The sequence below is a fragment of the Felis catus genome, chromosome A3 (assembly GCF_018350175.1).
Source record: "Felis catus isolate Fca126 chromosome A3, F.catus_Fca126_mat1.0, whole genome shotgun sequence".
NCBI classification, from domain to species: Eukaryota; Metazoa; Chordata; class Mammalia; order Carnivora; family Felidae; genus Felis; species Felis catus.
This window is the reverse complement of record NC_058370.1, coordinates 94,202,319-94,228,132: the sequence shown is the minus strand read 5'-3', so window position 1 is coordinate 94,228,132 and position 25,814 is coordinate 94,202,319. Positions and strand designations below refer to the sequence as shown.

Sequence of the window (25,814 nt, the reverse complement as noted above, 5' to 3'; positions counted from 1 at the left end):
TGGTGGTGTCTGAGGTTCTGATATATATGGTGCCTAAGGGAGGTTGTTATACTAAAAATAAACGATCAGTTAAAATGTTTACTTTGGAAAAGTTGCATTTGAGATAACTAAGTAAAAATTTCTAGTGCAGGGAAAATCTCAGCAAATTCCTACTTTCTCTCACCTCCAACAGCCTCAAAAACTTAGAACTGTGGGGAGTGGGTTATTTGAATGAGAGCAGAGAAGTGAGCTTCAATTACTCTTATAGCTAGGGTCCTGTTATTGGGTATCATTTGAGTTTGTGTCACAATAGATTTTATTCAGCTTCTGACTTGAGAACATTATATAAGAGACCCAAATGCTATTTAGATCCTGATATATTTGACAGAGACCATAAAATTGTTTAACTTTGGTCTATATCCCCCATCTTCTAAGCCTTACTTCCATTCTCAATAGGCTATTCATCAAGGACTAACATCCCAGCCTTCCTGACTCTGTACTGCCATTTATTTTCCCCAATTATAAGCTTAAGCCTGTATTGGTTTGCTATAACAAAATGCCATAGACTAGGCAGTGGCTTAAACAAAGACATTTATTAGTTCTGGAAGCTGGGATGTCCAAAATCAAGAGGCCACCTCATTTGATTTTTTGTGAGGGCCCTCTTATTGGCTTGCAGATGTCCACCTTCTTCCTGTATCCTCACATGGTGGAAAGAGAACAATCTCTCTTATAGAGCTATTCCTATCATGAGGACCCCACACTTATGTCCTCATCTAATTCTACCTCCTTAAGTTCCCATCTCCAAATACAAACACATGGGGGTTAGAGCTTCAATAATTCAGTCCCAAGCAAAACTTTTGGGATATGATTGTAGTAATGAATAAAGGCTGGATTTGCCTTGTCCTCTTATGCATCTCACATGCTGGCTCTTTGAGTTTCCTCCATCTGTCCCAGACCTACCAGCACCTGTTTTCTTCTACTCAAAGAAATATACTTGTTTTGTGGCCCAGCACACTGGTATATGTTGTGCTATATGGTGGTATATGATAGTATATGATGAGTGTCATTTCAGTGAATTTGACATAATATCTATATGTTCCAAATGCCATATCATAAATAATAAAACAAAAACACATACTGGAATTAGTAGCAGCAAATCACATATTAATCCAGTCTCACTGAAACTACTTACTCACATTGTTTATTTGCCCACTTAATCTCTACCATTACATTATGAGCAGAGGAAAATATAACCCTCACTTTCAAGGAATTTAAAGTAGTCTGTAAAATTAAGTGTATTAAGTTAGAGGGAGCTGAATCTCATAAGAAAGGCACAATCATAGTAAAAAGAGCTAGAATTTGTTTAGAGCCTAACATATGACAACTGTAATATTTTTTTAATTAAAAAATCTATCACATATCATATGATAAAGGCATTATTGTACCCACTTTATTTAATAAACTATTGACAATAAGAGATTAAAGCCAGAAGGAGGTTACATACCAAAAATGATGGGGTCAAGATTCAAGCACACGTATTGTCTACTAACTTCCACAGCTCATCTTCTTCTCTGTTTACTATGTGTGCTATGGAATAGAAGAGATTACAAATGTGAAATATGTGTTGAGATACGAAATTTACCATAACAATTATGATTATAATTCTATCACTAGTTTTACAGATTCTGTGATTATGCAGTTAACACCTTTAAAATAAATGTATCATAAAGGCATTGAACAGCCACTGTTGATTTAATTATCATGTTTTATTCTCACCTTCAAGTGTGATGGGTTATTTGCTGTTTTTAGTTGCTTAAATATTTGAATACAGAATCCAAGAGTTTACCTTTAGCGGGCAATTCCAGACAACCTACATTGATCTACAGCAATAGACTAATGATTTTATTATATAAAAGGACAATAAAATGAAGTTTTTAAAGGAATTGAATAACTTATTGGATAGATAAGACTTCACAGCACAAAAAACAGAATACAGGAATGGAATTAGAAGTTATCCAGTGCAACTTTAATTTTACAAATGGGAAAACTGAAGCTCAGATGTATTGATCATCTAAGATTACAGAGTCAGTAGTGATTGAGTTTGGACATAACAGAGGCCTGCTGATTTGTAGTGGTGTTTTCCTTCCATGACCTTGCTTGAAATAGAGATCAATAAAAAGTATTATGATGTATACTAGCTTTACATATATTAATTATCAGAGCCTTTCCATTCTAATTTGTACCATATCGTTCTGACTGGTGGCTTTCTCTTCACTATTTTTTACATAATCACAATAAAAAGCTACTAAAATACCATGCTTTGTTTAATGATTTATTCTTTATGGCTGTTACAGTTTTCATTTAAAAATCTTTTTTTGTGTCTCATCTTAAGTTTTGTTTTTTTTTTTTTTGTCCCCCAGACTGTCAAGCCAACCTGAATAATGTAAAAGAAAACCTAATTCAGTTTCTTGAGTGGAAGTGATGAAGAGTGTGAGGCAAGCTTAAGGAAAAGTACAGGCTAACAGCACCTGCCCCCCAAGGTGGGATATGTGATATTCTTCAGACACTCCTGGCTGCCCAAGAACAGGGGAAAAGAAAGAAAGTAAACAGTTGACTGATAGAGATCAGGATGGGAGTCTCCTTCAATTTATGGATAACTTAGTAAACTGCAAGAAAAATGCAATCTTATCTATAGCCTAATCTCCAGAAACCTCTAGACTCTATTTCCTGGAGTCCTAATATCAAGATGTAAGGGGATTAAGTGCTTGCCATGGTGATGTAGGAGAAAAGGCAAATGAAAATTTAAATTCCCTTACTGCCTACAGCCCATTGACAAGTCCTCAAAACAGGCAGAATAACCTCAGTCTAGGAACTCAGTTGCCTTGATGATGACACTTTGCTAGGGACAAAAGGGAATCCTGGCTTAACATTATCTGACACCACCCCTCCCCCCCGCCCCAGGATCCTGTAATTCTACTTTAACATATAAAAATTCCTTTGGAAACTTCCTTTATCTCAACTCCCCTAAGATATATGCTGGCAATCATACTGCAAACTTATGGTTCCCTGATATACTTCTGAAGGGTCTCACGACTTAGGTTTTACTGAATGGTAATATGTGGCACTTTCTTAACAGCACCTAAGCCCCTCAAGGTCCTGGAAACCTTGCTTCCAAAATACCTTAGAGACTTACTCTATCCCTAACCCCCTCCCAACCTGAGGGTATATAATTAGTTACTGTCACAACCCCAGTGCAGCTCTTTCTGCCCACGGGTCCTGTCCCCATGATTTAATAAAATTACCTTTTTGCACCAAAGATGTCTTCAAGACTGCTTTCTTGGCCCTCAGCTCCGAATCCCCCATCATCACCCCAAAACTTCATCAGAGGGTGTATTTGAATTCAAACACATTATTCCATCTTGCCACCTAAACTAAAACAAGAATTTAGAGAAATGCTCATAAAGGGCCTTTACTGCTGTAGATTGAGCCCATTGCAAATATTTAGTCCTGTATTTTTCCAAAATTACTTCTTTTAGCTTTAGCTTTTTCCCTGATAATACAAGATAAATTGCTCAACATGATTGTTAAAAGATTCTTACATTTCCCCAAATAATTTTTCATCACATATGTAAATTTCAGAAGCTGTGAAAATGAATATAAATTAGAACATCTGAAGAGAATGAATTATGTAAAACAATCCATTAAATGTATTATACAAAATTGCTACTTTCTTTAGAGTTTGGAGGAAAGCGAGGGCATTTCCTAGAGCTCCCATCGATCACATGGTTAAATTTATATTCTTTTAGGGAGCTGGAGTCACTGTTTTCTGTTGCAAAGCCAGGTATGGGTTATAATTACTGGCATCACAGATTTATTTTTAATTATTCATAAAAGTGATCTAAACAATGGAATCCCCAAATGAAAACACACAGTGCTGTTTTAGAAGCCATCTGTGACTGTTTCAAGCACCAATGAGATGCCAATTTTGTTTTTCATGCCAACTTAGGAACATAAAAAATTGATGTGGTATATATTTTTCAACATATGATTTTTTTCCAGCAGGGATAGTTAAACATCTTATGTATAGGATGTAAAAATATCAATGCTGCTGTATTGTTTTAATGGGAAACAAACATAATGGAAACTTTGAAAGTGGCTTAATATGAACTCATTTGATATAATATGGCAATAATTATCCTCCACTCCAAGTTTGAAATTGGGAAAACACACAAAAAAATAGCTTGGAGTCTAAATACTCAACTGAATGCAAGTTTTCCTATAGTAGCTGTTTAAGGAATGTAGTATTAAGCACTCCTTAAATTTGGAGATTATTTGTTGATGAATTGACTACAAAAGGAATAAACCTTTCATAGTTTCTCTGTGTCTGATGTTTGTTCCATATCTTGGCGTTTGATCTCAAAACGTCTAAAATGAGAGAAGTGTGGGATGTGAGCTAAGTCTGCAAGCATATCCAGTGGGTACTTTTTTCCTGTGCAGGGTTTTACTTTGTTCCTTGAAGCCCCAGAATCAGATTTCCATATCTTTTTCTTCTTCCTCCTCCTCCAACTCCTCCTCCTCCCCCTCCTTCTCCACCTCCGCTGCTGCTGCTGCTGCTTCTTCTTCTTCTTCTTCTTCTTCTCCTTCTTCTTCTTCTTCTTCTTCATTTGTTTGGTCTGTATTTTAAAACCCATTTAGAATGAGACTATTTTTTTTTTATCATTAAACTTATAGCCACAGAGAAATCGGCCTCATTCTGTCTGATATTGCTAGATTTGTCCTTGGGTTTTCCATTGCTATTGATTTTTAAGCAAGTAAAAGAGATCCAAAATGAGAGACCTCCATTTGTCCTATGGCTTACCCTGACCTCTGAAATTAATGATTATAATGGAGCCCTACCATAGTCTCCTCTATTGATCTCATACCACGCAGAAACACCATATCGCAGTTGGAGGCTGGGAATCATTTTAATATTTTCTTTCATTTGGCCTTATTGAATCTAAGTCTAGAAGAAAATGCTTAAAGCAGATGCTGTGTATGGAATCATGAATCAGTTTTTTTAAAAACTACACTGAGAGTTTATCCATTTTAATATATTCCTTTGTCTCAATCAGTCAGTATTTGGGAAGAGAGGATTTAAATGCTTGCCCTCGAGTTGTCATTTTTCCTAGAAGTACAGTTTATCTTATTTTGATGTCTCATAATCAGACACAAACATCTATTATTGGTCTGTGCCACGTTAATACAGTGACAGTCCCAGGAGCTATTGAGGTTTATGGAACTATTTTATCTTCCTATAAATTGTCCCAGAGCAGCGTGCTTTTCCTTGTTTCCAGTCTGTCACTTCTCAGTACTCTCTGTGTCTCCAGATACTAGTCAATATCTGCCTCCTATTTTCATGATTCTAATATGCTGAGGGATTACAGAGCAGATACTAGATTTGTTTTTTCTTAGAGTGAGTTTCACAAAGACTCTTCCAGAATAAAAAGCATTTTCTTTAACATGCAAACAACTGATGTCTACTTCTCTTGGTTTTCAATAAGATTTGCTTTTGGCTTGGCTTCACATTAAGTTTTTGTTGTGGTTGTTGTTTATTTCTGAAAGACAGAGAGAGATATAGAGAGACAGAGCACAAGCAGGGAAGGGGCAGAGAGAGAAAGGGAGGCATAGAATCTGAAGCAGGCTCCAGGCTCTGAGCAACTGGTCAGCACAGAGCCTGATGCGGGGCTCGAACCCACAAACTGTGAGATCATGACTTGAGCTGAAGCCTGACATTTAACTAATTGAGCCACCCAGGTATTCTGCACATGAAGTTTTGACCAAGAACTCAGGCCTAGTTGGCGGAAGTATTATTCTATAGTTCTTAATTATGATAGGGGTCTTTTTAACATAAACAATTTCATGTGGTTTAATCTTATAATTATTTCTTATGCACTGTTATCAGGCCACATATTGCTAGATAATGGGGGCACACAGATAAACAAGCTGTTTTGTGAACAGCTTAACCATCAATGTTCTCACTCCTCCCCCTGAAAAGGGAAGTCTGAGTCCATGGGTTCAAATGCTAACCTCAACCAGAAATGCCATCAAAGACATACTTGACATAGTCTTTAATCTGGCAGTCTCATTTACACACAAAATTAACTACCACAGACATATAGTATTTAGACAAATGCACTGGGAAAAGCAATGCAGATGCAAAGTGGGACACAGATAAGAAGAAACTATAATATGAGAAAGGCAGGATAATATTTGTTGTTGAATTTAGTGGTTGAATAAAATTTCAACATTTTAAATGGAAAGCAGAAATTCAGGAGGACAATTGAGAGCTTCTAGAAGGCAGATAATTGTAAGCAGTGTGGGAAGAATACTTGGATAAAATTGAACACATAGATTGGGACCAACAGAAAGTTGGTATCTATCAAAGTTTCTAAAAAAGATAATTCTGTACTTTAAAGTGTGCATTAAGTAGAAATATATTAGTGAAAGTGAATTATATTAGTAAATTAATATGGTAAAGAGCAACCTACTAAAACTAAACCATGAAGAAATAGAAAATCTGAACCAACCGATAATGATTAAGGAGATCGAATCAGTAATCTAAAACTTCTAAGCAAAGAAAAAACTAGATAGCTTCACAAGTTAAGTCTACAAAACATTTACAGAAGAATTAATGCCAATCTTTTAAAACTTGTCCTAAAAAACGAAGAGGAGTGAACACTTCCAAACATATTTAACCAGGCTAGCATCACTCTTATACCAAAGTCAAATAGAGACACTACAAGAAAATAAAATTATAGGCCCCAAACTATGATGAATATAGATTTAAAAATTCTCAATAAAATACTAACAAACCAAATTCAACAGCACAGTGAAGGATCATACACCATGATCAAGTGGGATTTATCTCTGGGATGCAAAGATGGCTCATCCTATGAAAATCAATTAATGTGATATGCTACATTATCAGAATGAAGGGTAATAATCCTATGATTATCTCAACAGATGCAGAAAAAGCATCTGACAAAATTCAATACCCTTTCATGATAAAAGCTTCACAATAAAATATAGAGAGAGGATATACTACACATAATAACAAGCAGCTAACAACACACACCATGGTGAAAGCTAAAAAGTTTTCCTCCAAGATCAGGAAAATGACAAAGTGTCCACTCTTACCACCTCTATTCAACATAACATTGGAAGTCACGGCTAGAGCAATTAGATAAGAAAATGAAATTAAAGGTACGCAAGTCAGAAAAGAAGAAAATAGTCTCTATTTGCAGATGACATGATGTTTTTTATATATATAAAACCCTAACTAGCCCACCAAAACAAAATAAACCAAACCCAAAACCTGTTAGAACTAATAAATGAATTCAGTGAAGTTGCAGGATACAAAATCAACCACAAAAACCAGTTGTGCTTCAATACACTAACAATTAACTACATGGAAAAGACATTAAGAAAACAATCACATTTACTATTAGCATCAAAAATAACAAAATACTCAGGGATAAATTTAATTAAAGAGATGAAAAATCTGTACACTGAAAATGATAAGACATGATGAAAGAAACTGAAGACACAAATAAATTGAAAGATATCCCATATTTATGGATTGGGAGATATGATATTGTTAAAATATTTATACTACAAAAAATGATCTACAGATTCATTGCAATCCTGAACAAAATCCCAATTACATATTTTAGAGAAATAGAAAAAAATATCCTAAAATTAGTATGGAACCACCAAAGATATCAAATACCAGAAGCAAACTTAAGAAAGAACAAGCAGCAAATATTATACTTCCAAATTTCTATGGAAATTCCAAAAACTATGTTATCATGACATTACATGATAACATGATATTACAAAACTGCATTATCAAACAACATTGAACTGGCATAAAAACAAACACACAGAACAATGGGACAGAATAGAAAGCCAAGATATAAATTTATACATACACAATCAATCTTTGACAAGGATGCCATATAAAACACAATGAGGAAAGGATAGTTCTTTCAAGAAGTACTTTTGGGAAAACTACACATCGATATACAAAAGAATCAAATTGGACTCTTATCTTTCACTACTCACAAAAGTTAACTCAAAACAATTAAAGACTTGAAAGAATACCTGTGACTATAAAACTCCTAAAAGACAACATAAGGAAAAAGCTCCTTGACATTAGTATTGACAATGATTTCTTGGATATGACATCAAAAACACAGCCAATAAAAGCAAAAATAAACAAGTGAGACTACAACAAAATAAAAATCTTCTGCATAGCAAAGGAAATGACAAAATATATAAGAAACTTTTATAATTCAATGGCAAAAAACAAATAATTAAAAATGGGAAAAAGGCATGGATATACATTTTTTCAAAAATGATACACAAATGGCCAACAGGCACCTAAAAAGATGCCCAATGTTAATAACCATTAAGGAAATACAAATCAAAGCCACAATGAGATATCGCCTCACACTTGTAAGAATGACTACTTTCAAAAAAAAAAAAACCCCAAGAAGTAACAATTGTTGGCAAGGGTGTGGAGAAAAGGGAACACTCACACACTGTTGGTGGGAATGCAAATTGGTGTAGTCACTATGGAAAACAATATGGAGGTTCCTCAAAAAATTAAAAATGGAACTGCAATGTGACCAGGGCGCTTGGGTGGCTCAGTCAGTTAAGCGTCTAACTTTGGCTCAAGTCATGATCTCATAGTTTGTGGGTTTGAGCCCTGCATCAGGTTCTGTACTGACAGCTCAGAGCCTGGAGCCTGCTTCAGATTCTGTTTGTCTCTCTCTCTCTCTCTCTCTCTCTCTGCTCCTCCCCTGCTCTGTCTCTCTGTCTCTCAAAAATAAATAAACATTAAAAAATTTTAACAACTGCAATGTGATCTAGAATTCCAAAGGAAATTAAATCAGTGTCTTAAAGACACCAGTAAGGAATATATTGCATTAATACTTTCAATTTTCCCAGAAATGATAAATTAAGATCCATCAGTGCAAACTATATTTAGAAAACTAAATTTCTGACGTTAGGGGGAAAGCTCTCAGTTTTTCTCCTTTGAGTTTGATTAATAGTTGTGGGTCTTTCATATATGGCTTCTATGATATTGGGTCAGGAAATGACAGGGATGTCCACTCTCACCATTGTTCAACATAGTACTGGAAGTCCTACTCTCAGCAATTAGACAACAAAAAGAAATAAGCATACAAATAGGCAAGGAAGAAGTCAAACTTTCACTCTTCACAGACATGATACTCTATGTGGAAAACCCAAAAGCCTCCACCAAAAACCTGCAAGAACTGATACATAAATTCAGAAAAGTCACAGGATATAAAATCAACATATAGAAATCTATTGCATTTCTATACCCCAATAATGAAACAGCCGAAAGAGATATCAAGGAATCAATCCATGTGTAACTGCACCAAAGCCCATAAAAAACCTAGCAATAAACCTAACCAAAAAGGTAAAAGATCTATACACTGAAAACTATAGAAAGTTTATGAAAGAAACTGAAGAAGACACAAAGAAATGGAAAACCATTTCATACTCATGGATTGGAAGAACAGATATTGTTAAAATGTCTACACCACTCAAAACAATCTATATATTAAATGCAATCTCTACCAAAATAACATCAGCATTCTTCACAGAGCTAGAACAAACAATTCTAAAATTTGTATGGAACTACAAAAGACCCTAAAGAATATCCAAAGTAATGCTGAAAAAGAAAACCAAAGCTGGAGACATCACAAATCCAGACTTCAAGCTGTATTACAAAGCTGTAATCATCAAGACAGTATATTATCGGCACAATAACAGACACACAGATCAATTGAATAGGATAGAGAACCCAGAAATGTATAGCTAATACATTCAAATACATTTGAATCCACAAATGTATAGTTAACTAATCTTCGATACAGCAAGAAAGAATATCCAATGGAAAAAAAGTCTGTTCAACAGACTGGACAGCAACATGCAGAAGAATGAACCTGGACCACTTTCTTACACCATACACAAAAATAAATTCAAAATGTACAAAAGACATAAATTTAAGACAGGAAACCATCATAACCCTAGAGGAGAACACAGTCAGCAAACACTTTGACCTTGGCTGGAGCAACTTCTTACTAGACATGTCTCAAGAGGCAAGGGAAACAAAAGCAAAAATGTGAACTATTGGGAACTTATCAAGATAAAAAGCTTTTGCACAGTGAGGAAACAATCAACAAAACTAAAAGGCAACCGACAGATGGGGGAAGATATTTGTAAATGACATATCAGATAAAGTGTTAGTATCCAAAATCTATTAAAAAAGCTTATCAAACTTAACCCCCCGTAAACAAATAATCCAGTGAAGAAATGGATAAAAGACATGATAGACACTGTTCCAAAGAAGTCATCCAGTTGGATAACAGACACATGAAAAGATGCTCAACATCATTCATCATCAGGGAATACAAATTAAAACTACACTGAGATCCCATCTCACACCTGTCAGAATGGCTAAAATTAACAACTCAGGAAACAATAGATGTTGGCAAGGATGTGGAGAAAGGGGGAACTCTTTTGCACTGTTGGTGGGAATGCAACTGGTGCAGCCACTCCAGAAAACAGTATGAAGTTACCTCAAAAAATTAAAAATAGAACTACTCTTTGACCCAGCAATTACACTACCAGGAATGTATCCAAAGGATACAGGAGTACTGATTCAAAGGGGCACATGCACCCCAATGTTTATAGCAGCACTGTCAACAATAGCCAAATTATGGAAAAAGCACAATGAACATCGACTGATGAATGGATAAAGAAGTTATGAAATATATATATATATATATATATATATATATATATATATATATATATGTATGTAATGGAATACTACTCAGCAATCAAAAAGAATGAAATCTTGTCATTTGCAACACCGTAGATGGAATTAGAATGTATTATGTTGGCACAAAAACAGACACATAGACCAATGGAATAGAATAGAAACCCCAGAACTAGACCCACAAACGTATGGCCAACTCATCTTTGACAAAGCAGGAAAGAACATCCAATGGAAAAAAGACAGCCTCTTTAACAAATGGTGCTGGGAGAACTGGGCAGCAACATGCAGAAGGTTGAAACTAGACCACTTTCTCACACCATTCACAAAAATAAACTCAAAATGGATAAAGGACCTGAATGTGAGACAGGAAACCATCAAAACCTTAGAGGAGAAAGCAGGAAAAGACCTCTCTGACCTCAGCCATAGCAATCTCTTACTCGACACATCCCCAAAGGCAAGGGAATTAAAAGCAAAAGTGAATTACTGGGACCTTATGAAGATAAAAAGCTTCTGCACAGCAAAGGAAACAATCAACAAAACTAAAAGGCAACCAACGGAATGAGAAAAGATATTTGCAAATGACATATCGGACAAAGGGCTAGTATCCAAAATCTATAAAGAGCTCACCAAACTCCACACCCGAAAAACAAATAACCCAGTGAAGAAATGGGCAGAAAACATGAATAGACACTTCTCTAAAGAAGACATCCGGATGGCCAACAGGCACATGAAAAGATGTTCAGCGTCGCTCCTTATCAGGGAAATACAAATCAAAACCACACTCAGGTATCACCTCACGCCAGTCAGAGTGGCCAAAATGAACAAATCACGAGACTATAGATGCTGGCGAGGATGTGGAGAAACGGGAACCCTCTTGCACTGTTGGTGGGAATGCAAATTGGTGCAGCCGCTCTGGAAAGCAGTGTGGAGGTTCCTCAGAAAATTAAAAATAGACCTACCCTATGACCCAGCAATAGCACTGCTAGGAATTTATCCAAGGGATACAGGAGTACTGATGCATAGGGCCACTTGTACCCCAATGTTCATAGCAGCACTCTCAACAATAGCCAAATTATGGAAAGAGCCTAAATGTCCATCCACTGATGAATGGATAAAGAAATTGTGGTTTATATACACAATGGAGTACTATGTGGCAATGAGAAAAAATGAAATATGGCCTTTTGTAGCAACGTGGATGGAACTGGAGAGTGTGATGCTAAGTGAAATAAGCCATACAGAGAAAGACAGATACCATATGGTTTCACTCTTATGTGGATCCTGAGAAACTTAACAGGAACCCATGGGGGAGGGGGAGGAAAAAAAAAAAAAAGAGGTTAGAGTGGGAGAGAGCCAAAGCATAAGAGACTGTTAAAAACTGAGAACAAACTGAGGGTTGATGGGGGGTTGGAGGGAGGAGAGGGTGGGTGATGGGTATTGAGGAGGGCACCTTTTGGGATGAGCACTGGGTGTTGTATGGAAACCAATTTGACAATAAATTTCATATAAAAAAATCAGCAACTCAAAAAACTGACAAATATCTAAGTTATACACACACACACTGTATCATTTTACTAGTTATTGAAAAATTTTAAAAATTTAAATGAAAAAATAAAAACGATTCTCAATAAAATAACAGGTATCCTGTACATTTGATATTCTGCTTATACTCAAATACTGATAGAAGAATGTAAAAAAATATAGGGATTGCTTTTAAAACTATGTTAACTAAATAAAATTTCTACTTAACAATAAAAACACACACACACACACACAAAAAAGAATGTATTATGTTATATGAAATAAGTCAGTCAGGGAAGGACAAATATATGATTTCACTCATATGCGTAATTTAAGAAACAAAACAGATAAACATAGGGGAAGGGAAGGAAAAATAAGATAGAAAAAAAGAAAGGAAGGCAAACCATAAGAGACTCTTAACTACAGAGAACAAACTGAGGGTTACTAGAGGGGAGTTTGGTGGAGGGGATGGGCTAAATGGATGATGGGCATTAAAGAAGGCACTTGTTGGGATGAGCACTGGTTGTTATATGTAAGTGATGAATCAATGAATTCTATTCCTGAAACAATTATTACACTATATGTTAACTAACTGGGATTTAAATAAATGAAAAAAAAGAAGCTAAAAAATGGTAACATAAACTATAGGTAGAAAATGTGGAAAACACAAAAAGCCGAAATGGAAAGTGAAAAACCTACCATATTCTATTGATTGAAACAAACCCACTGTTAATATATTTTTTTAATTTTTAAAAAAAATTCTTACTGTTTTTATTTATTTTTGAGACAGAGAGAGACAGAGCATGGGCAGGGGAGGGGGAGAGAGAGAGGGAGACACAGAATCTGAAGCAGGCTCCAGGCTCTGAGCCATCAGCACAGAGCCCGTCGTGGGGCTCAAACTTGCAGACTGTGAGATCATGACCTGAGCTGAAGTCGGACGCTTAACTGACTGAGCCACCCAGGCACCACAAACCCAATGTTAATATTTTGTTATAAGTTTCAGGTAACTATTGACAAATAATGCTACATAATCATCAATTCAAAGTCTCAGTAGTTTATAACAACAAATTTTTTTTTTCCACTCATGGGTCTGTGGGTTGGTTGGACTGATTTTTGGCTAGACTTGTGTTTGGCTCCAAGTAGCAGAGGTGGGTTAGGTCCCTTCATGTGATTTATTTGGGGCTCAAATATTTATTTTGGGGCCGAATAAGACTGAAGAACTAAAGGGCACTATAATTTTTGAGTGAGATGATATGACGGGATGTAATCTGGGTTGGGAACAGTGGTTAGGGCTGTCGATAGAACAACATTGGTCTTAAGTTGATAATTACTGAAATTGTGAGTTTATTATGCTATACTTTCTTTCTACTCTCATATATGTTTAAACTTTTACATAATAAAGAGCTAAATTTGTAAAACAATAACAAAAAGAAAACTCATTTCTACCATTAAAATTTAATTAATGCATTGTTTACTAGAGTGTCCCCAGTAGTATTTGAAGAATCTTTTTTTTTTAAGTTTATTTATTTATGTTTAGAGAGATGGAAGACACTGTGAGTGGGGGAAGAGCAGAGGGGGAGAATCCCAAGCAGGCTCCACACTCTCAGCACAGAGTCCGATGCAGGGCTCAAACCCATGAACCCTGAGATCATGAACTGAGCTGAAACCAAGAGCTGGACTTTTAACTGAATGAGCACCCAGGTGACCTGAAGAATCTATCTTGATTATTGGCTATAAACCTGGCTCTTTTACAGGATATTAACTATATGTTTTCAAAAGATGGGGCAGTACATGCGACAACAAAAAAACCTGAAATGCCTAATTAGGAATAAATAGAGAAAATGCCATGTTGAATAATGCTATTTAAAGTTGAGCTATGGTACCATTTTGACATTTAGTGTATTGGAAGGTGGAAGCTTCTAACTAGAAAAATATGTGCCCTATTTAGAAAAATTTAAAAATAGAGAAAAGTTTAAAAATACTGCATTAAAACATATTGAATCTAATCCAAACTATCCGGAAGTAATTGTTATTTTTCTGTATGTCCTTTCATAACCATTACCAAAAGCAATTATCCTGTCATTTGCAACTTGTCATTTTAGTATTATAATATATGGGAAATATTTGTGTCATTAAATTTTCTTCTCCGACATATTTTAATGTCTACATATTATTTTATTGCATTAACATAACTCAGTGTATTGAACCAGTTTTTGAGTATTGTTTTTTGAAATTGTTACTTTTATTTTTTTCACAGTGTACCTGTAACAACTGTCTTTACATTTTAGTTAGATTTTTTGTAAATATTTGTATTAATTCTGTGTGACAAATTATTGAAATCAGAATTGTTCACATATGGTATGCACAATGTATTAATTTCCTACTGCTCCTGTAATAAATCACCATAAACTTTAGTGGCCTAAGTTAGCACAAATTTATTATCTTGTTCTTAAGACATCAGAAGAGGAATGGGTCTCACTGGATGAAAATCAAGGTGTCAGTGTGGCCGCATTACTTTCTGGAAGCTCTAGGGATAAATCTCTTCAGTTGCCTTTTCCAGCTTCCAGAGAAGGCTCACATTTCTTGACTGGTCTACTATCTCCAAAGCCAGTAATGGTGAGTCAGACTGCCATCTCTCTGGTTCTGACTCATCTGCCTCCCTCTTCCTTTTTCAGAACCTGTGGGAAAATACTGGGCATGCCTAGAGAATTCAGAATAATCCTTTATTTTAAGATGGGTTAATCAGCAAAATTAATTCCACCTGAAACCTTAATTCACTCTTGCTATATATAACATGTTTGCAGGTTCCAAACATTAGGGCATGTAAGTCTTTGGGAGACCCATCATACTGCCTACCACATATATTTAAAATAATTTTTAATGGGTATTTTCAAATTGATCCAAGTAAATTTTATATTTATAAAACTCTAAAACTCTTAACATTTCATTGTAACTTGGTTCTTCCCTAATACATTTGTTGAAATATAATTCACATACCTTAAAGTTCACCTTTTTAAAGTGTGCAATTCAGTTATTTAATTAATTAATATTAATATATTTTTAGTATAGTCACCATGTTGTACAACTACCACTTTATTCTGGTTTCATAACCTTTTCATCAATCTCCAAAGAAAACCCATATCCATTAGGAGTCACTCTCCAGTCCTCTCTTTACCATATGTATATACACACATACTGGTGTCATGTCTAGCTCATCACAACTTAACATATTTATTATTTACTTATAGTTATTTCAGAACATTATTTAATGTTACATTTTGCATTTCAATATTCAATGTGTTTGAAATTTATTTTGGTATATGCTATGAGGTAGAGATGCATTTTATTATTTTCCAAGATATAATAATAGTTGCTGCACCACTTATAAGAATAAATATCATTTCTGCATCTAATTAAATTGTAGCCAACACAAAATCCTGGTGGAAGGGAATATTTTCTTGGATATCTATTAGCTCATGTTAAATCGGCTATGTAATTTTGTTAAAATTACCATTTTCTCTTAAACATGATAAAATAGTATACAATATAATTTCAATATTACTATGTATATTCGCTTTTTATTTCAACTTTTTAGTGTTTTCCTACAGTAAATATTCCAGAAGAAATATATGACCTTTTTTTTTTCAAATTGAAATGTACGTGAACAAATAGTAAAAAAAAAAAAAAAAAACAACTTAAAAATTTGAATACAACTTTAACTTACCTCACTAACCCAAAAGATGGTATCTCTTTGATATTGTCTTCAAATTCAGTAGCATTTTACGTCTCTCAATTTATTCAATTTTTTTCTCCTGTCCTTTAATATTTTTCATCATATAGCTCTGAACACTTCTTTAGTGGTTATACCTACATAGTTTGTATTTGTGAATTTGATTGCTGGTTAGAAGATCAAGGAGGTTTCAACAAGTAGATGACATCTGATTTTTAAGCAGGACTTAAAGAACGCTTGTAATTTGGATATATGGCCATAGAGACAGAGCAGCAATCACTCTGTAAAAACCTTAGGGAAGAGCATATGTGTATGTATATATAAATGTATGTATATCTAGATAGTAGAGTGTATGAAAGGATTCATTCTTTTGAAATTATTTAGTAACAATGTTGGCACCATAATTAGAAATTACATTTTGGCAACTATACCTGATATTTGTTATTATGCAAATTTTAAATGGTTGGCCTCTGCAGTTTCTTGTAGATATTTTGTAGAAATAATGAGTAAGGAGTGTTAAGTCAAGTAACTTAGTATTTAATTTTGAATGACCTTTATTTCCATTACATTCATGCAATGTGTTTAATGATCTATTTATAAGACCATACTAATTTTCTCCATTTAACAGTGCAGTGAAATAATTCTGCAAGAGACAAAACAAATCAATAACATAAAAGTTCAGACCTTGAATTAAAATGAATTTTTTGTCTAATAAGTAATATTATTGTCAGATATTTTATTAAAATATTCTGCCCTACAGGTATCCACGACTTTGTGTGGTTTAAATAATCAGAACCTGAAATTTCATTATAATTGAGTTATTCAATTTTTTTTAATCAAGTTAAGAGCTACCTATTTTTCAGAAATAAAAATAAAAATAAACCAGTAGGGTAATAACACATCTTAACAATTTTCTATTATGGATCATTTTCTTTAAAGGAAATCAAAGTCATTTTTCTTAAGCCAAAAGATTAACATTCTCTGAGCAAGAAAAAAATAAGGAATTTTATCAAAAGTAAATTAATTTTCTTTTATAATCATTAACATTTATAATAAACAATCCATGAAGCACAATTCTTAACAGAGAAGAGGAAATAAAACTCAGTGCATTTAACTATAATAGGTTTAATTGGAACAATTATCAACTGAATGCAGCAATTCAAGCAAAATCAAGATGATTGAATTTAAAGCAAAATCTAAGTATTTTTTATCATGACAAAAACGCTAGAGATAAAGAGAAATAAGAATATTAAAAAGCACATATAAAAGGAATAACTTGACATACTCAGAAAATATAAATACAGTTTAGAATATCAATATCAGAACAAGGGAAGATAAGGAAGAAAAAATCAAGAAATAAGACAATGAGAAATTACATGGCCCTATGTAAAACTCATAGGATCATTAATCTTTTACCTAATAGTACTTTTCTATTTTATGGCCCATCAGTATATATTTGCCAAACAAATACATTTGTGCTATAAAAGAGAAACTTTTGTGAAGACATAGATAATCAAATAGAAACGTTAAAATAATCAAAGTTTTTTTTTGGGGGGGGGGGGCGCCTGGGTGGTTCAGTCGGTTGAGCGGCCGACTTTGGCTCAGGTCACGATCTCGCGGTCCGTGAGTTCGAGCCCTGCGTCTGGCTCTGTGTTGACAGCTCGGAGCCTGGAGCCTGTTTCGGATTCTGTGTCTCCCTCTCTCTGACCCTCCCCCGTTCATGCTCTGTCTCTCTCTGTCTCAAAAATAAATAAACGTTTTAAAAAAATAAGTAAAAAAAATAATCAAAGTTTTTAATGGATTTAACATGGCTACTGACATAGAAAAAAAGATTTGAAATTTTTTATTAATAATATTTATATTCATTTGTTAATAATATGAACTTCAACAATATTCAATAGAACTTCAGTATTCAATAGAATAAACTCTATTTCCCTCCTCTTTTGTTTATTTATTTTCTTGGAGAGAGAGAGAGAGAGAAAGAGAGAGAACGAGCAGAGGAGGGGCAGAAAGAGTCAGAGAGAGAATCCCAAGCAGGCTCCCGTGCTGTTAGCACAGAGCCCAATGTGGGGCTCAAACTCATGAACCGTGGAATCATAACCTGAGCCGAAATCGAGCCGGATTTTAACTGACTGAGCCACCCAGACACCCCTAAACTCTATTTTCATGTGGCTATGGAACATCTATCTGCAAAATATTTATTTATTTTATTCCACAAATTAAAATAAATTTCTAAATGAATTTTATACATTTTACAGACTATAATCTGTGACTATATAGTGACATAGACCCAAAAATAATCACATAAATTTAAATAATCACACAAAGAAACATCTTATACCAGTGTAAAACATCCTCCCAAATAACTTTTTGGTAAAATAACAAATTAAAAACAAAACAAATCAAAATAATTATTAATTATGAAGATCAAGTACACTTAAATGATGTAAAGTTAAATTTCTATTTCATATAACATAAAATTTTGGAAAATTAAAATTAGGAAATAAAATGTCCTGTAAAAGAAAATTTCTGTTGCTAGTAATGACAGAAGAAGTACCTATGGATGTACTACCCTAAGAAAAAAAATAAGTCTCAGCTAGACCGAAAGTAATTACAAAAGTAACTACCTACAGGCACCAGGGAATGAACAGAAGCAGACTGACCTGAAAAGAGAGTACACAACTGGGGAAGAGGTGCTGAGCAAAATGAGTTCAAGTTCTTGTGATTTTAGTCTGAGATCTGATGCTTTTGGTACAGAGTGCAGTCAGTGTGGGTGCTGATGGGAAAAAACTCACCATATTTCTGTCTTGGGGAACTAGAAAAGTAAATCTAGAAAACTGTGACCACGGGAGGCAATGGGGGCATTTCAGAAAATAAATAGGAGAGGAGGATACACAATTTCTATCAATCCACATTTCTGATTGTCCTCAAAGTCACACACACACACACACACACACACACACACACACAAGACTCAAAGAATACCTCAGCTAAGGACAGAAGATCTGAACTGACACTGTTGGTACTACCCAAGAAAAGTTGAATTTGTAAATCACACCCAACCAAAATAATTGGCTAGTAAAAGAGGCAATCTCTTCAGAGAAAAATAGTACAACCTCAGGATAAAATCCAACATTATCTGACATATAAGGAAAGACAGTAGAATATACTCTCAGGAGAAGAAGTAACCAACCAACTGAGACTACCTCTGAGATGACCCAACAATGTAAAGATAACAATTCTTGCAGAAAAATAAAAATTTTTAAAAAGAGCCAAATAGATGTTCTAGATATGAAAAATATAATATCAGAAATAAATTCACTGGATACGTTTAACATATATATACAAACAGAAGTTATAAAGGAAAGAGTTAAATGACTTGAGAATAGATCAGCAGGAAGCATCTCGTATGAAGAACAGAGAGGAAAAAATGTTGAATAAAAACAAAGTTTTAGGTCTATATTAGCTTGAACTGCCATAGAAATATACAATAGACTGGGTGGCTTAAATAGCAGACATTTACTTTTCATAGTTCTAGAGGCTAGAAGTCCCAGACCAAGTTCTGTCATGGTGAGTTTCTGGTGAGAGCTCTCTTACTGGCTTGCAGACACCTGCCTTCTCATGTGTCCTTACATAGCAGAGACAGAGTTGTTCTCTTCTTATAATGGCGTGAGTCCTACTGGATTAGTTCATCAACCTTTGACTTAATATAACCTTTACCACCTCCTGGCGGGTCCTGTTTCCAAATACAGTTTGAAGCAACACAAACATTCTGTCTACAACAAGGTCACTGTTAGTACCACAGTCTAACATTTGACTGGAGTTGCAGGAGACAAGAGAGAACTTGGGGCAGAAACAAACAAAAAACCCCACATTATTTAAAAAAATAATAGTCCCAAGTTTCCAAATATTAAGAAATAAAGACACTTAGAGATACAATATGATTAATGAAAACTAAACAAACATGCCAAGACACTTTATAAGAAAACAGTTGAAAGCCAAAGAAAAAGAGCTAAAGGTAAAAGCATCAAGAGAAAAAGCATACTTCAAATAGGGGAAACAATGAGATTCATCGAACTACTTTCTCATCAGATACTACAGATGACAGAGGAGAGTGCAACAGTATCTTAAACTGCTGAAAGAAAAAGAAAGAACCTGTCAATACAAATCCTATATCCAATGAAATATGTTTCAAGAATGAAGGCAAAATAATTTTTCACATGTAAGAATACCAAGAGAATGGATTGCCAAAGACTTACACTAAGAAATCCTAAAGAAAGGAGGTAACATCAGTAACATGAAGGATTAGTAGGTCCCAACACTTGATTCCCCCCCCCCCCCCCCGCCACACACAAAAAAACCAACAAAATAAATAACAACTAAAAACTAACATATAGTGCTGGGAAACATGTGGGTTACAATAAAGACACAGGAGGAATGCTGAAGAACTAAAAACCAGAGGGTAGCTTCATGGAAAAGCCTAGGAAGCATTTTACCTGTGTCAAACCATCCCCTAGTACAGAGGTGTTCATCTATCAGGAGAAATGCCCTCAGAGGGATTTCGCCCACCATGAAAAGGAGAGCTGGACAGTAAGCCTCACTGTTGTGGACATTTGGGGCCTTTGCTACTGAGGACTCCCACAGTCTTCACTAACACTCGCCCCAGCTGACAGAGCTTCTAGGCATCCCTGCCTCTGTGTCTTCTCCTAGCAGCTAGAGCTACCAACTGCAGTAAGGCATGCCTCCATCCATGCCCCAGTTATGACCCGTTCCCTGAGATCTGGGTGCCACAGAGCCTTGGCATCTATAGGGCTGGAGCTACTGCTGCTTTGAGTTCCACCTCTGGGACTCAGGTCACGTGACCCAACATGACCTGGGCTGAGCTGCTCCTGCTCTGCATCCATCTTCCAGGTAGCTACATGTGGCCATCACAGAAATGTTCTGCTGCTGTTCCGGGACTGTACCCTAGCACTAGACTTGTGACTGACTCAACATCTCCAGGAGATGCTGCTATTGTACCTTCCTCTCTGGGCCCAAGACACCACTGCTATCTGTCCTCCCAGGGCCCATGCTCCTGCTGTATTCCATTCCCCAACCCCACCCATGTCACAGTGGAGGGATCCAGACCCTGATTACACAGCAGCTCTGCATACAGCCACAACTCAGGCTGAAGGAAGTGCCCCTGGGCCTTGATAGTTCCATATGCGCCTATTTCCAGGAACCTACCTCCACTGCCTCTGTGACTATATGTGTGCCAGACAGTGTGTGAATAGAGATCCCCTCAGCCAGCACTGATTCCCATTGGCCAAATAAAAAAAAGGGAAGAGAACCCCAACAGCTTTCACCCCTTAGGACCCCAATAGCCATAGCTGCCACTGCCATACGTGGGACCTCCATAGTCCTGGGCAACATCTTTGCTGACGTTGATCTCAACTGATGAAACCTCATGGAGACTATGCTGCTGTGTACCTCCCAGGAATCAGAGATGCTGCACTGTACCCCACTCAGCCAGCACCTTCATAGCCCACCACCTTCAGGTGAAAGTCCTTCCCCACCAAAGCCACTATGAAGAGACTGGAACAGTCAATGGTCCCTCAAATATGCAGCCATAAATGCAAAGCCAACAGAAACATGATTATTGTGAATTTGCTTCTGGGCTCTCTATCCTGTTTCTTTGGTCTATGTTTATGACAATGCTATACTGCTTTGATTACTATGGCTTTGTAATATAGTTTGAAATCAGAAAAGTATGATGTTCTTTCTCCTTCGTTCTCAGTACGTTTTGGCTATTCAGGGATTTTTGTGATTCCATAAGAATTTTAGGATTGTTTTTTCCTATTTTTGTAAAAAAATGCCATTAGAATTATATTAGAGATTGCACTGTATCTATACATAGCTTAAGGTAGGATGGATATTCTAACAATATCAATTCTTTGAATCCATGAACATGAGATAGCTTTCCATTTATTTATGTCTTCTTTAGTTCTTTCATCAATGCCTTACAGTTTTCAGTGTACAGATCTTTCGCCTCCTTGGTTAAATCTATTTTCAAGTATTTTATTGTTTTTCAATAAATTTTTACAATAAATAATTTTTACAATAAAATTTTATTGTAAATTATTCTTTATTTCTTTTTCAGATAATGTATTTTTAGTGTATAAAAACACTGCTGTTTTTGTATGTTGAATTGCATCCTGCACACTTGTTGAATTCATTTTTTACTTCTAACAGTTTTTGATTGAATCTTTAGGATTTTCTATATATATAAGATCATGTCATGTGCAAAGAGAGGTAATTTTACTTCTTCCTTTCCATTTTGTATGCCTTGTATTTATTTTTCTTGCCTAATTACTATGATTAGACTTCCAGGTATGATGTTGAAGAGAGTGGTGAAAATAGGCATCCTTGTCTTACTTCCGATCTTAGAGGAAAAGCTTTTAACCATTCACCATTGAGTATGATGTTAGCTGTAGGTGTGCAGATGACAAATGAAAGTACGCTATTGCAAGAGTCATTCACCATAAATGAAGTTGTGTAATATCACTTAAATGTAGACTGTAATAAGTTAAATAGATTCAATAAACCATAACATTCTTAAAATAATAATCAGAGCTTTAGCTAATACGCCAGGATAATTTGTAATAATAAAAATACTCAATTAATTTGGGGCACCTGGGTAGCTCAGTCAGTTAAGCCTCTCTCTGACTCTTGATTTTGGCTGCTTGGGATTCTCTCTCTCTCTCTCTCTCTCTCTCTCTCTCTCTCTCTCTCTCTCTTTCTGTCTCTCTCTGCCCCTCCGCCACTCACACATGTGTGCATGCTCTTTCTCTAAACAAATAAAGAAATAAACATAAAAAATACTCAGTCCAAAAAAGGGCAAAGGACAGTGGGACATATAGAAAACAAATAGATTATAGACTTAAATATAATCATCTTCAGAATCATATTAAAAGTAAACCAGGGTTCAGCAAATTTTTTCTGTAAAGGACCAGGTAGAAAGTGTTTTAGCCTTTTTAAGCCATGTGTTAAAAGCTGAACTCTGCTACTTCAGCACAGAAGTAACCATAAGTCATGTATAACTGCATGTATGCTGGTTAGATTTGGCCCACAGGTCAGATTTGCTCCCCTGGCAATAGGTTTCTGATTCCCAGTATAAACATCTCACTTAAAGAGCAGATAATGTCTGATTGGATAAATAGCAAGAAGTGACTTTTTCTGATTACAAGAAATGTGCTAATTTAAATATAAAGATATAAATAAAATAAAATAAAATAAAATAAAATAAAATAAAATAAAATAAAATAATGGAAAAGGATAAAATATGCTAATGTGAATGAAAGAGTGCTTAAATCCCATGAGTCCATTTTGCACTATAACTCCAAAGTAACCTTCAAATTTTGTTATGTGGCAACAAAGGACTTAGAAATCTCCCTTGCTTTTCTGGGATTACTCTTCTCAAGGTCAGGGTTATTTGCAGGTAGTTGTAGGCACGCAGGGACTTTCTTTCCCCATCATGGTAAAGCATTCCAAAGTGGTAGTGGTGGGCTGGAAGACAAGACACATTTCTCTTACCTGTGACTTTTTTATAAATCAACTTAATAAAGCCTTGCTCCAATATATCGAGGAGCCTGGAATAACTGAAAACATCAGGTCTAATTTAAAAAAATTTTTTTTAATGTTTATTTATTTTTGAGAGAGAGAGAGAAGGAGAGACAGTGCAAGAGCAACTAAGCAGGGGAGGGGCGGAGAGAGAGGGAGACAGAGAGGAGAGAGAGGGAGACAGAGAATCTGAATCAGGCTCCAGGCTCTGAGCTGTCAGCACAAGAGTCCAAAGCGGGGCTCAAACTCAGAACCATGAGCTCATGACCTGAGCCAAAGTCAGATGCTTACCTGACTGAGCCACCCAGACACCCCAAAAACATCAGGTCTAGAAGTGAACTTTGCCCTTGGAGAGGCGTGGCATCTCCAAATCAGATTTTCTCTGGGAAAAAAAACAAAAAACAGCTCTTGAAATTGTCAATTTTACTTTTGTTCTTTCTTTGTAATTATTTTCTCTTTGCCTTATTTCCCTTTCCTTACACTTATTATGTTCATTTTGTTATTCTGTTCTTAATTGCTTAAAGACTTGATTTTGTGTATTTCTATTCATTCATTGCATAATACTTGAATTTTGTATTAAATATATTTTGATTTTCTTTTCAGTTTTGTTATTTTCTAAGTAATCTGTAACTGGAAGTAGCTCTGCTAATATCAATGATGTATTTAAAAGGTTGTTTTTATTCCAAATGTTTTTACTATGACTTTTGTGGACTGCATTTGGAATTTTATTATTCATTACTAATTAGTTCTATTGTGGTCATGGAATATAACATACATCAAATTTTAAAAATGTAATGAGGTTTAATTTGTTCCTAGTTTTTAAAAAGTATAAAATTTCAAACACATTAAAAATATATACATTTTGGGGAGAGTATAATTGAATTTATTAGCACATAATAAATACTCAGATATTTCCTAGCACTGTACTGAGATGTCATTTTAATTATTATGCTTTTAGCTACTGCAATCAATTTTAAAGATTAAAAATATGTTATTAACAGTAAATTGTACATTATGTGTATTTTATCATAAAAATATACAGATGAAAAGATGTCTCATGTACACTCCATTATATGAAAAAAACACATTACATTTAAAATTGTGTGCATACATTTATGTGTGTGCTATAACTACATATCATGATTTTTTGCTGTTAATTCTTCATTAAATACAGTTTTAACTTTTTGTGTTATCTGACATATGTCTCATAGTTATTATATTAATAATAATTAATAGTGAAGCAGGTCTCTAGTAAACCCAGAAGATAAAAACTTGGCCAGGACAGGTAATGTTTTTGTTATCACAAAATATACCATCTAGTCAGGAAAAAGAAACAAACACAGATACATTATGTGTGTGTGTGTTGCACATGCATAAATATGTGTATATATAGATATATCTGCTTGTGTTTGTATATGTATGGTATATTTGTATGTGTGTCTGCAAGTATTTGTTTAAATACACATATGCTTGTACGTATATACCTATAATTTGTGCATATAATTAGTTATGAAATGTTGGGTAGTACATTTACATACATAATTACTTGGAAAAACAAAAGGTAAGGTAAAGAAATAAGAGTGTAACAGACTTGAATGCTTTAAGATGAAAGGAAGACTTCTCTCTAGAGGTGATATTTAAACGGAGTCCTACATGAAGACAAGTCAATTATGGGAAAACCTAGAGCACAAGCATTCCAGACAAAGGGAGCAGAAGATGCAAAAGCCCCTAGGTGAAAATGAGCTTGCAATGTGTAAGAACAGCAAGGTCAGCATCAGGGTAACTATAGTTATTGTTACAGTAGCAGGAGACAAAATCCTAGAGTAATATTATCAGATTAATGTTTTAAGTAAATCTCTGTGGGCAATAGCCAAAGCTGGAAAAACAGTTTGAAAGCTATTGTATTTGTCTGAGTGAGCAATTTTTGTTTGGAATAGTGGTAACAGTGGGGGTGAAAAAGCGTAGTTAGATCTTAGATATATTTTCAAGATAAAGCTGACAGCTCTTGCAGATTGATTGCATATATTATAAGAGCAATAGTGGAATTACGGATTTTAGTCTGAGCAACTGAGGCAAAGGTGATGCCATTTTTTTGAAATGGGGAACAACAGAAGAAAAACATGTATTTGAGCA

The 25,814-nt window shown here is 35.1% G+C and overlaps 1 long non-coding RNA gene across 1 annotated transcript in view; it reads right to left on the bottom strand.

Moving 5' to 3' along the window:
* Positions 1-25,814, bottom strand: part of LOC123384510 — a 174,165-nt gene that overhangs the window by 59,069 nt on the left and 89,282 nt on the right. The window contains exons 2-3 of the long non-coding RNA XR_006595690.1: positions 3,282-3,410; positions 1,484-1,566 (exon numbers count right to left, since the gene is read on the bottom strand). This is a non-coding gene — a long non-coding RNA (uncharacterized LOC123384510). The remainder of the gene's footprint in view (positions 1-1,483; positions 1,567-3,281; positions 3,411-25,814) is intronic.